The sequence below is a fragment of the Tachypleus tridentatus genome, chromosome 7 (genome assembly GCF_004210375.1).
Source record: "Tachypleus tridentatus isolate NWPU-2018 chromosome 7, ASM421037v1, whole genome shotgun sequence".
NCBI classification, from domain to species: domain Eukaryota; kingdom Metazoa; phylum Arthropoda; class Merostomata; order Xiphosura; family Limulidae; genus Tachypleus; species Tachypleus tridentatus.
This window is the reverse complement of record NC_134831.1, coordinates 133515752-133530592: the sequence shown is the minus strand read 5'-3', so window position 1 is coordinate 133530592 and position 14841 is coordinate 133515752. Positions and strand designations below refer to the sequence as shown.

The following is a 14841-nucleotide window of genomic DNA, read 5'->3' as shown; positions in this document are numbered from 1 at the left end:
ATAGTATTGAGTAGATTACTGTCTATAAGATTAAATATATCCAGTCATAGTATTGAGTAGATTACTATTTATAATAAATATCAGTCATAGTATTGAGTAGATTACTGTCTATAATAAATATCAGTCATAGTATTGAGTAGATTACTCTCTATAATAAATATCAGTCATAGTATTGAGTAGGTTACTATCTATAATAAATATCAGTCATAGTATTGAGTAGGGTTACTATCTATAATAAATATCAGTCATAGTATTGAGTAGATTACTATTTATAATAAATATCAGTCATAGTATTGAGTAGATTACTATCTATAAATATCAGTCATAGTATTGAGTAGATTACTATTTATAATAAATATCAGTCATAGATAGTATTTTTGATTACTATCTATAATAAATATCAGTCATAGTATTGAGTAGGTTACTAATCTATATCAGTCATAGTATTGAGTATTACTGTCTATAATAGTCATATATTGAGTAGATTACTGTCTTATAATAAATATCAGTCATAAGTATTGAGTAGGTTACTATCTATAATAAATATCAGTCATAGTATTGAGTAGTATTACTATCTATAATAAATATCAGTCATAGTATTGAGTAGGTTACTATCTATAATAAATATCAGTCATAGTATTGAGTAGATTACTATCTATAATAAATATTAGTCATAGTATTGAGTAGATTACTATTTATAATAAATATCAGTCATAGTATTGAGTAGGTTACTCTTTATATAATAAATATCAGATAGTATTGAGTAGGTTACTATCTATAATAAATATCAGTCATAGTATTGAGTAGATTACTATCTATAATAAATATCAGTCATAGTATTGAGTAGATTACTATCTATAATAAATATCAGTCATAGTATTGAGTAGATTACTATCTATAATAAATATCAGTCATAGTATTGAGTAGATTACTATTTATAATAAATATCAGTCATAGTATTGAGTAGATTACTATTTATAATAAATATCAGTCATAGTATTGAGTAGATTACTATCTATAATAAATATCATGAGTATTGAATAGATTACTATTTATAATAAATAGTAGTCATAGTAGATTACTATCTATAATAAATATCAGTCATAGTATTGAGTTACTATCTATAATAAATATCAGTCATAGTATTGAGTAGGTTACTATATAATAAATATCAGTCATAGTATTGAGTAGATTACTGTTTATAATAAATATCAGTCATAGTATTGAATATCATAATCATATCAGTCAGTATTGAGTAGATTACTCTCTATAATAAATATCAGTCATAGTATTGAGTAGATTACTATCTATAAATATCAGTCATGGTATTGAGTAGGTGATTACTATCTATATTGAGTAGGTTACTATCTATAATAAATATCAGTCATAGTATTGAGTAGATTACTATCTATAATAAATATCAGTCATAGTATTGAGTAGATTACTGTCTATAATAAATATCAGTCATAGTATTGAGTAGATTACTATCTATAATAAATATCAGTCATAGTATTGAGTAGATTACTGTCTATAATAAATATCAGTCATGGTATTGAGTAGATTACTATCTATAAATAAATATCAGTCATAGTATTGAGATAGATTACTATCTATAATAAATATTAGTCATAGTATTGAGTATTGGTAGATTACTATCTATAATAAATATCAGTCATAGTATTGAGTAGATTACTATCTATAATAAATATCAGTCATAGTATTGAGTAGATTACTATCTATAATAAATATCAATCATAGTATTGAGTAGATTACTATTTATAATAAATATCAGTCATAGTATTGAGTAGATTACTATCTATAATAAATATCAGTCATAGTATTGAGTAGATTACTATCTATAATAAATATCAGTCATGGTATTGAGTAGATTACTGTCTATAATAAATATCAGTCATAGTATTGAGGTAGATTACTATTTATAATAAATATCAGTCATAGTATTGATAGTAGGTTTCTATCTATAATAAATATCAGTCATAGTATTGAGTAGATTACTATCTATAATAAATATCAGTCATAGTATTGAGTAGGTTACTATCTATAATAAATATCAGTCATAGGTATTGAGTAGATTACTATCTATAATAAATATCAGTCATAGTATTGAGTATGGTTACTATCTATAATAAATATCAGTCATAGTATTGAGTAGATTACTATCTATAATAAATATGAGTCATAGTATTGAGTAGATTACTATCTATAATAAATATCAGTATAGTATTGAATATAATAAATATCAGTCATAGTATTGAGTAGATTACTATCTATAATAAATATCAGTCATAGTATTGAGTAGATTACTATCTATAATAAATATCAGTCATAGTATTGAGTAGTTACTGTCTATAATAAATATCAGTCATAGTATTCAGTAGATTACTATATAATAAATATCAGTCATAGTATTGAGTAGGTTACTATCTATAATAAATATCAGTCATAGTATTGAGTAGGTTACTATCTATAATAAATATCAGTCATAGTATTGAGTAGATTACTCTCAGTCATAGTATTGAGTAGATTACTATCTATAATAAATATCAGTCATAGTATTGAGATACTGTTACTAAATATCAGTCATAGTATTGAGTAGATAAATATCATCAGTCATTCGTATTGAGTAGATTACTATGTATAATAAATATTAGTCATAGTAGAGTAGATTACTATCTATAATAAATATCAGTCATAGTATTGATTAGATTACTATCTATAATAAATATCAGTCATATTGGTAGATTACTAGTAGATATGAGTACTATTTATAATAAATATCAGTCATAGTATTGAGTAGATTACTATCTATAATAAATATCAGTCATTACTATCATACATAAATATCGAGTCATAGTATTGAGTAGATTATCTATAATAAATATCAGTCATAGTATTGAGTAGATTACTGTCTATAATAAATATCAGTCATAATATTGAGTAGTATTGACTATCTATAAATATCAGTCATAGTATTGAGTAAATTACTATCTATAATAAATATCAGTAGATTACTATCTATAATAAATATCAGTCATAGTATTGAGTAGATTACTATCTATAATAAATATCAGTCATAGTATTGAGTAGATTACTATCTATAATAAATATCAGTCATAGTATTGAGTAGATTACTATCGTTACTATCTATAATAAATATCAGTCATATAGTATTGAATAGATTACTATCTATAATAAATATCAATAAATATCAGTCATAGTATTGAGTAGATTACTGTCTATAATAATATCAGTCATAGTATTGAGTAGGTTACTTATATAATAAATATCAGTCATAGTATTGAGTAGATTACTGTATAATAAATATCAGTCATAATATTGAGTATAGATTACTTTATCTATAATAAAAATATCAGTCATAGTATTGAGTAGACTTACTCATCTATAATAAATATCAAATAGGATCATAGTATTGAGTAGATTACTATCAGTATAATAAATATCAGTCATAGTATTGAGTAGATTACTATTTATAATAAATATCAGTCATAGTATTGGTAGATTACTTTCTCTATAATAAATATCAGTCATAGTATTGAGTAGATTACTGTCGATATAAATATCAGTCATAGTATTGAGTAGATTATATCTATAATAAATATCAGTCATAGTATTGAGTATATTACTATAATAAATATCAGTCATAGTATTGATTAATATTAGTCATAGTATATTACTATCTAATAATAAATAGTTACTATCATAGTATTGAGTAGATTACTATCTATAATAAATATCAGTCATAGTATTGAGTAGATTACTATCTATAATAAATATCAGTCATAGTATTGAGTAGATTACTATCTAATAAATAAATAGATTACTATCTATAATAAATATTAGTCATTGAGTAGATTACTGTCTATAATAAATATCAGTCATAGTATTGAGTAGATTACTATCTATAATAAATATCAGTCATAGTTATTGAGTAGGTTATTACTATCTATAATAAATATCAGTCATAGTATATAGATTACTATCGATAATAAATATAGTCATAGTATTGAGTTACTATCAGTTAGTGGTGATTGGATTACTATAATAAATATCAGTCATTGTATTGAGTAGATTACTGTACTCATAGGTAAGTATCAGTCATAGTATAAATATCAGTAATAAATATCAGTCATAGTATTGAGTAGGTTACTATCAGTCATAGTATTGAGTAACTATCAGTCATAGTATTGAATAGATTACTATCTATAATAAATATTGAGTCATAGTATTGAGTAGATTACTATCTTATAATAAATATCAGTCATAGTATTGAGTAGGTTACTCTATCTATAATAAATATCAGTCATAGTATTGAGTAGATTACTATCTATAATAAATATCAGTCATAGTATTGAGTAGATTACTATCTATAATAAATATCAGTCATAGTATTGTAGATTGATAATAAATATCAGTAGTATTGAGTAGATTACTATTTATAATAAATATTAAATAGTATTGAGATTACTATCTATAATAAATATGAGTCATAGTATTGAGTAGATTACTGTCTATAATAAATATCAGTCATAGTATTGAGTAGATTACTATCTATAATAAATATCAGTCATAGTATTGAGTAGATTACTATCTATAATAAATATCAGTCATAGTATTGAGTAGGTTACTATCTATAATAAATATCAGTCATAGTATTGAGTAAATATCAGTCATAGTATTGAGTAGGTTACTGGATTATATAAATATTAATAGTATTGATTAGTCATCTAGTATTGAGTAGGTTATTACTCATAGTATTGAGTAGGTTAATAAATAAATATCAGTCATAGTATTGAGTAGATTACTATTTATAATAAATATCAGTCATAATAAATTGATAGTAGATTACTATTTATAATAAATATCAGTCATAATATTGAGTAGATTACTGTATAATAAATATCAGTCATAGTATTGAGTAGGTTACTATCTAATAAATAATAAATTTCAGTCATAGTGTTGAGTAGATTACTATCTATAATAAATATCAGTCATAGTATTGAGTAGATTACTCTTTATAATAAATATCAGTCATAGTATTGAGTAGGTTACTATCTATAATAAATATCAGTCATAGTATTGAGTAGATTACTGTCTATAATAAATATCAGTCATAGTATTGAGTAGATTACTCTCTATAATAAATATCAGTCATGGTATTGAGTAGGTTACTATTTATAATAAATATTGGTCATAGTATTGAGTAGATTACTCTCTATAATAAATATCAGTCATAGTATTGAGTAGATTACTGTCTATAATAAATATCAGTCATAGTATTGAGTAGATTACTATTTATAATAAATATTAGTCATAGTAGGTTATTGAATAAATATCAGTAGATTACTATCTATAATAAATATCAGTCATAGTAGTATTGAGTAGATTATTACAATCTATAATAAATATCAGTCATAGTATTGAGTAGATTACTCTATAATAAATATCAGTCATATAATAAATATCAGTCATAGTATTGAGTAGATTACTCTCTATAATAAATATCAGTAATAGATTACTCTATTGTCAGTAGATTACTCTATATTAAATATCATTAAATATGAATCATAGTATAGTATTGAGTAGTAGATTACTATCTATAATAAATATCAGTCATTATTGAGTAGATTACCAGTATATTGAGTATCAGTACTTCTATAGTAGGTTACTGAATATCAGTCATAGTATTGAGTAGATTACTCTTTATAATAAATATCAGTCATAGTATTGAGTATGTTACTCTCTATAATAAATATCAGTCATAGTATTGAGTAGATTACTATCTATAATAAATATCAGTCATAGTATTGAGTAGTTATTCTCTATAATAAATATCAGTCATGGTATTGAGTATGTTACTCTTTATTATAAATATCAATCATAGTATTGAGTAGGTTAGTCTCTATAATAAATATCAGTCATAGTGTTGAGTAGATTACTATCTATAATAAATATCAGTCATAATATTGAGTAGATTACTCTCTATAATAAATATCAGTCATAGTGTTGAGTAGATTACTGTTTATAATAAATATGAGTCATAACGTTGAGTAGATTACTATTTATAATAAATATCAGTCATAGTATTGAATAGGATACTATCTATAATAAATATCAATCATAGTAGTGAGTAGTTTACTATCTATAATAAATATCAGTCATAGTATTGAGTAGATTACTATCGATAATAAATATTAGTCATAGTGTTGAGTAGATTACTGTTTATAATAAATATCAGTAATAGTATTGAGTAGATTACTGTATATTAAATATCACTGATAGTATTGAGTAGGTTTCTATCTATAATAAATATCAGTCATAGTATTGAGTAGATTTCTCTCTATAATAAATATCAGTCATGGTATTGAGTAGGTTACTATCTATAATAAAATCAGTCATGGTATTGAGTAGATTACTCTCTATAATAAATATCAGTCATGGTATTGAGTATGTTACTATCTATAATAAATGTCAGTCATAGTGTTGAATAGATTACTATTTGTAATAAATATTAGTCATAGTAGTGATTAGATTACTATCTATAATAAATATCAATCATGGTATTGAGTAGATTACTACCGATAATAAATATTAGTCATAGTGTTGAGTAGATTACTCTCTATAATAAATATCAGTCATAGTATTGAATATTATTATCTATAATAAATATTAGTCATAGTATTGAGTAGGTTACTATCTATAATAATTATCAGTCATGGTATTGAGTATGTTACTCTTTATTATGAATATCATTCATAGTATTGAATGGGTTACTCTTTATTATAAATATCAGTCATAGTATTGAGTAGATTATTATCTATAAGAAATATTAGTCATGTGTACTGAGTAGATTACTATTTATAAGAATTATGAGTCAAAGTATTGAGTAGATTACTGTCTATAATAAATATCAGTCATAGTATTGAGTAGATTACTATCTATAATAAATATCAGTCATAGTATTGAGTAGATTACTATCGATAATAAATATTAGTCATAGTATTGAATAGATTACTATTTATAATAAATATTAGTCATAGTAGTGATTAGATTACTATCTATAAAAAATATCAATCATTTTATTGAGTAGATTACTATCTATAATAAATATTAGTCATAGTATTGAGTAGATTATTATCGATAATAAATATTAGTCATAGTGTTGAGTAGATTACTGTTTATAATAAATATCAGTAATAGTATTGAGTAGATTACTGTATATTAAATATCAGTCATAGTATTGAGTAGGTTACTATCTGTGATAAATATCGGTCATGGTATTGAGTAGATTACTGTCTATAATAAATGTGAGTCATAGTATTGAGTAGAATACTCTTTATAATAAATCTCAGTCATAGTATTGAGTAGATTTCTATCTATAATAAATATCAGTCATAGTATTGAGGAAATTACTATCGATAATAAATATTAGTCATAGTATTGAGTAGGTTACTATCTGTGATACTTTGTATTATAGATGTCAGTCATAGTATAGAGTAGATTACTATCGATAATAAATATTAGTCATAGTATTGAATGTATTACTATTTATAATAAATATTAGTCATAGTGGTGATTAGATTACTATCTATAATAAATATGAATCATGGTATTGAATAGATTACTATCTATAATAAATATTAGTCATAGTATTGAGTAGATTACTGCCGATAATAAATATCAGTCCTAGTTTTTGGTAGATTACTGTTTTTTATAAATATCAGTCATAATATTGAGTAGGTTACGCTCTAGAATGAATATCAGTCATAGTATTTAGTAGGTTACTATCTATAATAAATGTCGGTCATAGTATTGAGTAGGTTACTATCTATAATATCAATAGTATTGAGTCATAGTATTATAAATGTCAGGTTATTGAATAGATTATTATCTAGAATAAATATAGTCATAGTATTGAGTAGGTTACTATCTTTTTAATAAATATCAGTCGTAGTATTCAGTAGATTACTCTCTGTAATAAATAGAAGTAATAGTATTGAGTAGATTACTGTATATTAAATATCACTCATAGTACTAAGTAGGTTACAATCTATAATAAATATCAGTCATAGTATTGAGTAGATTACTCTCGATAATAAATATCAGTCATAGTATTGAATATATTACTATTTATAATAAATATTAGTCATAGTAGTGATTAGATTACTATCTATAATAAATATGAATCATAGTATTGAGTAGATTACTCTCTATAATAAATATCAGTCATAGTATTGAGTAGGTTACTATTTGTGATAAATATCGGTCATTGTATTGAGTAGATTACTGTGTATATTAAATAGGAGTCATAGTATTGAGTAGATTACTTTTTATAACAATTATCAGTCATAGTATTGAGTAGGTTACTTAGTATTATAAATGACAGTAATAGTATTGAGTACATTACTATCTATAATAAATATTAGTCATAGTACTGTGTAGATTACTATTTATAATAAATATCAGTCATTCTATTGAGTAGATTACTATCGATAATAAATATCAGTCATAATATTGAGTAGATTACTGTCTTGTATAAATATCAGTCATAATATTGAGTAGGTTACTGTCTTGTATAAATTTCAGTCATAGTATTGAGTAGGTTACGCTCTAGAATAAATATCAGTCATAGTATTGAGTAGGTTACTATCTATAATAAATATCAGTCATAGTATTGAATAGGTTATTCTCTATAATAAATATCAGTCATAGTATTGAGTAGGTTACTATCTATAATAAATGTCGGTCATAGTATTGAATAGGTTACTATCTATAATAAATATCAGTCATAGTATTGAGTAGGTTACGCTCTAGAATAAATATCACTCATAGTATTGAGTAGGTTACTATCTATAATAAATGTCGGTCATAGTATTGAGTAGGTTACTCTCTATAATAAATATCAGTCATAGTATTGAATAGGTTAGTCTCTATAATAAATATCAGTCATAGTATTGAGTAGGTTACTTTGTATTATAAATGTCAGTCATAATATTGAATAGATTTCTATCTAAAATAAATATTAGTCATAGTACTGAGTAGATTACTATTTATAATAAATATCAGTCCTAGTATTTGGTAGATTACTGTCTATAATAAATATCAGTTATAGTATTGAGTAGATTTCTGTGTATTAATTATCAATCATAGTATTGAGTAGATTTTTATCTATAATAAATATCAGTCATAGTATTGAGTCGATTACTATCGATAATAAATATTAGTCATAGTATTGAATGTATTACTATTTATAATAAATATCGGTCATTAGATTACTATCTATAATAAATATGAATCATGGTATTGAATAGATTACTATCTATAATAAATATTAGTCATAGTATTGAGTAGATTACTGCCGATGATAAATATTAGTCATAGTGTTGAGTAGATTACTGTCTCTAATAAATATCAGTAATATTATTGAGTAGATTACTGTATATTAAATGTCATTAATAGTATTGAGTAGGTTACTCATTATTATAAATATCAGTCATAGTATTGAGTAGATTACTATCTATAATAAATATTAGTCATAGTATTGAGTAGACTATTATCGATAATAAATATTAGTCATTGTGTTGAGTAGATTACTGTTTATATTAAATATTAGTAATAGTATTGAGTAGATTACTGTATATTAAATATCAGTCATAGTATTGTTGAAGTTTCTATCTATAATAAATATGAGTCATAGTGGCGATTAGATTACTTTTTATAATAAATATCAGTCCTTTTGGTAGATTACTGTCAATAAGAAATATCAGTCATTCTATTGAGTAGATTACTATCGATAATAAATATCAGTCATAATATTGAGTAGGTTACACTCTAGAATAAATATCAGTCATAGTATTTAGTAGGTTACTATCTATAATAAATGTCGGTCATAGTATTGAGTAGGTTATTATCTATAATAATTATTAGTCATAGTAATGAGTAGATTACTATTTTTTAATAAATATCAGTCCTTTCATTCAGTAGATTACTCTCTGTAATAAATAGAAGTAATAGTATTGAGTAGATTACTGTATATTAAATATCACTGATAGTACTGAGTAGGTTACAATCTATAATAAATACCAGTCATAGTATTGAGTAGATTACTCTCTATAATAAATATCAGTCATAGTGTTGAGTAGATTACTGTTTATTAAATATCAGTCATAGTACTGAGTAGGTTATTATCTATAATAAATATCAGTCATAGTGTTGAGTAGATTACTGTTGATTAAATATCAGTCATAGTATTGAATATATTACTATTTATAGTAAATATTAGTCATAGTAGTGATTAGATTACTATCTATAATAAATATGAATGATAGTATTGAGTAGATTACTATCTATAATAAATATCAGTCATAGTGTTGAGTAGATTACTGTTTATTAAATATCAGTCATAGTATTGAGTAGGCTACTCTCTATAATAAATATCAGTCATAGTATTGTGTAGATTACTCTCTATAATAAATATCAGTCATAGTATTGAGTAGATTACTCTCTATAATAAATATCAGTCATAGTATTGTGTAGATTACTCTCTATAATAAATATCAGTCATGGTATTGAGTATGTTACTTTCTATAATAAATATCAGTCATAGTATTGAGTAGATTACTGTATATTAAATATCAGTCATTGTATTGAGTAGGTTACTCTCTATAATAAATATCAGTCATAGTATTGTGTAGATTACTCTCTATAATAAATATCAGTCATGGTATTGAGTATGTTACTCTCTATAATAAATATCAGTCATGGTACTGAGTATGTTACTTTCTATAATAAATATCAGTCATAGTATTGAGTAGATTACTGTATATTAAATATCAGTCATTGTATTGAGTAGGTTACCTCTATAATAAATATCAGTCATAGTATTGTGTAGATTATTCTCTATAATAAATATCAGTCATGGTATTGAGTATGTTACTCTCTATAATAAATATCAGTCATAGTATTGAGTAGATTACTCTCTATAATAAATATCAATCATAGTACTGAGTAGGTTAGTCTCTATAATAAATATCAGTCATAGTGTTGTGTAGATTACTCTCTGTAATAAATATCAGTCATGGTATTGAATATGTAACTATCTATAATAAATATCGGTCATAGTATTGAGTATATGACTGTTTATAACAAATATGAGTCATAACATTGAGTAGATTACTGTGTAATAAATGTCAGTTCTTGTATTGAAAAGGTTACTCTCTATAATAAATATCAGTCATAGTATTGAGTAGATTACTCTCTATAATAAATATCAGTCATAGTATTGTGTAGATTACTCTCTATAATAAATATCAGTCATAGTATTGAGTAGATTACTCTCTATAATAAATATCAGTCATAGTATTGTGTAGATTACTCTCTATAATAAATATCAGTCATGGTATTGAGTATGTTACTTTCTATAATAAATATCAGTCATAGTATTGAGTAGATTACTGTATATTAAATATCAGTCATTGTATTGAGTAGGTTACTCTCTATAATAAATATCAGTCATAGTATTGTGTAGATTACTCTCTATAATAAATATCAGTCATGGTATTGAGTATGTTACTCTCTATAATAAATATCAGTCATAGTATTGAGTAGGTTAGTCTCTATAATAAATATCAGTCATAGTGTTGTGTCGATTACTCTCTGTAATAAATATCAGTCATGGTATTGAGTATGTAACTATCTATAATAAATATCGGTCATAGTATTGAGTATATTACTGTTTATAACAAATATGAGTCATAAATTGAGTAGATTACTGTCTAATAAATGTCAGTTCTTGTATTGAAAAGGTTACTATGTGTAATAAATGTCAGTCATAGTATTGAGTAGGCTACTGTATATTAAATATCAGTCATGGTATTGAGTAGATTACTGTCTATAATAAATATCCGTCATAGTGTTGAGTAGATTACTGTCAATAATAAATATCAGTCATAGTGTTGAGTAGATTACTATCTACAATAAATATCTGTCCTTGTATTGAATAGGTTTCTATCTATAATAAATATGTGATCTAAATTACGATAGTTTTAATACGTTGTCTTGTAGTTTTTAATTACTTTATTCATTGATATGTCAAAGTCCTTATTACAGTTAGAAATATTGAATAATTTTATACCATAAGTATCTTTAGTAGTATACTAATTATGGTCCTATCAATATAATATGAAAAAGCGAAGTCCTAAGCGTCGATTCGAAATCCACTTCACTAGTTAGAAGTTTAATTGTAGTGTGTTAGTAACATACGTTTTCTGTTTATGATCACATTTCCTTGTAGCCTGATTAACTAGTGTTTTTGTAAATCTAAATAAACTAAATCTACATCCTTTCCTTTATTCAGATAACGAAGAACTTTCTCCAAAACTGTTAACAGGTTAAAAATGATTCAGCAAAAATTGTTCTGTTAAGCTCTTCAGAATTTCTCTTATTACAGTATATTAATTGATTTGTAATTCGTAAGACAGCTCTTATCCTTACCATTAAAAATAAGAGTAGTATGAGCAATCTTCCAATTCCGTTATTGACCTGCCCCAAAGTGAAGAGAAAGGTTCACATGTTTAGCCTTATTAAAAACCCTGTGGAAAACTTTGACCCGTGATTGTTATACGACTTTAATGTCTCAGTTAAGAGATTGATACCAACATGATTCATGTCAATTCTAATGTTTCTATTATGTAACATTCAGGGTCAAGAATATTGCTAATGCGTGATGATGAGAAACCCACTTGAAGTTAATGTATTCTCAGGAAGGCTGGTATGGGTATTAAAATGTTAGCTAAATTAAAGTACAGACCAAAGTTTTGACCTTCTTAGCCTGAATATGGCCTACGAATGTCGAAACGTTGTTCTGTACCTTATCTTAATGAAAGTTTTAATAACCATACCAGATGCCCCCCGCTAGTAAAGCGGTATGTCTACGGATTTAAACGCAAAAATCAGCGGTTCGACTTTCCTCAGTGGGTTCAGCAGATAGCTTTGGCTTTGCTGTAAGAAAACACACACCCATACCAGCCGTCTTGAGATACAGTATTAGTAATATTATCTTTAGCAAAAACAAACGAAATTGAAAACATTTAAACACTCAGCCATCTCATGTTCTTCAACAAAACCTTACTGTTAGCATACATTAAGAACTCAGCCCCCATTTTAAAATTGTCTTATTTTATTACTCTTGCAAAATATTTGTTGTTAGGTTTAACAACGTTAAACAAATATTTTTCACATGTCTTTTATTTCTTAATTTTTGTTTTGACAGGATCCCTTTCTTTAGTATGCTTCTATAAATCACCAGTCCTATCTGTCGATCTAAACCTCTTACACCGTCCTTTCTTTAGTATAAATCACCAGTCCTATCTGTCGATCTAAACCTCTTACACCGTCCTTTCTTTAGTATACATCACCAGTCCTATCTGTCGATCTAAACCTCTTACACCGTCCTTTCTTTAGTATACATCACCAGTCCTATCTGTCGATCTAAACCTCTTACACCGTCCTTTCTTTAGTATACATCACCAGTCCTATCTGTCGATCTAAACCTCTTACACCGTCCTTTCTTTTAGTATAAATCACCAGTCCTATCTGTCGATCTAAACCTCTTACACTATCTGTCCTTTCTTTAGTATACATCACCAGTCCTATCTGTCGATCTAAACCTCTTACACCGTCCTTTCTTTTAGTATACATCACCAGTCCTATCTGTCGATCTAAACCTCTTACACCGTCCTTTCTCTAGTATACATCACCAGTCCTATCTGTCGATCTAAACCTCTTACACCGTCCTTTCTTTAGTATACATCACCAGTCCTATCTGTCGATCTAAACCTCTTACACCGTCCTTTCTTTTGGTATACATCACCAGTCCTATCTGTCGATCTAAACCTCTTACACCGTCCTTTCTTTTGGTATACATCACCTATCTGTCCTATCTGTCGATCTAAACCTCTTATACACCGTCCTATCTGTCGATCTAAACCTCTTACACCGTCCTTTTCTTAGTATACATCACCAGTCCTATCTGTCGATCTAAACCTCTTACACCGTCCTTTCTTTTTAGTATACATCACCAGTCCTATCTGTCGATCTAAACCTCTTACACCGTCCTTTCTTTGGTATACATCACCAGTCCTATCTGTCGATCTAAACCTCTTACACCGTCCTTTCTTTAGTATACATCACCAGTCCCATCTGTCGATCTAAACCTCTTACACCGTCTTTCTTTCTTTGTATACATCACCAGTCCTATCTGTCGATCTAAACCTCTTACACCGTCCTTTCTTTAGTATACATCACCAGTCCTATCTGTCGATCTAAACCTCTTACACCGTCCTTTCTTTAGTATACATCACCAGTCCTATCTGTCGATCTAAACCTCTTACACTGTCCTTTCTTTGGTATACATCACCAGTCCTATCTGTCGATCTAAACCTCTTACACTGTCCTTTCTTTGGTATACATCACCAGTCCTATCTGTCGATCTAAACCTCTTACACTGTCCTTTCTTTGGTATACATCACCAGTCCTATCTGTCGATCTAAACCTCTTACACCGTCCTTTCTTTAGTATACATCACCAGTCCTATCTGTCGATCTAAACCTCTTACACCGTCCTTTCTTTTAGTATAATCACCAGTCCTATCTGTCGATCTAAACCTCTTACACTGTCCTTTCTTTTAGTATAAATCACCAGTCCTATCTGTCGATCTAAACCTCTTACACTGTCCTTTCTTTGGTATACATCACCAGTCCTATCTGTCGATCTAAACCTCTTACACCGTCCTTTCTTTTGGTA

At 26.3% G+C, this 14841-nt stretch overlaps 1 protein-coding gene across 1 annotated transcript in view; it reads right to left on the bottom strand.

Moving 5' to 3' along the window:
• The window catches only part of LOC143256638 (cyclic nucleotide-gated cation channel subunit A-like), a 91060-nt gene that overhangs the window by 37724 nt on the left and 38495 nt on the right, over nt 1-14841 (bottom strand). The gene's annotated exons all lie outside the window — the stretch shown is intronic.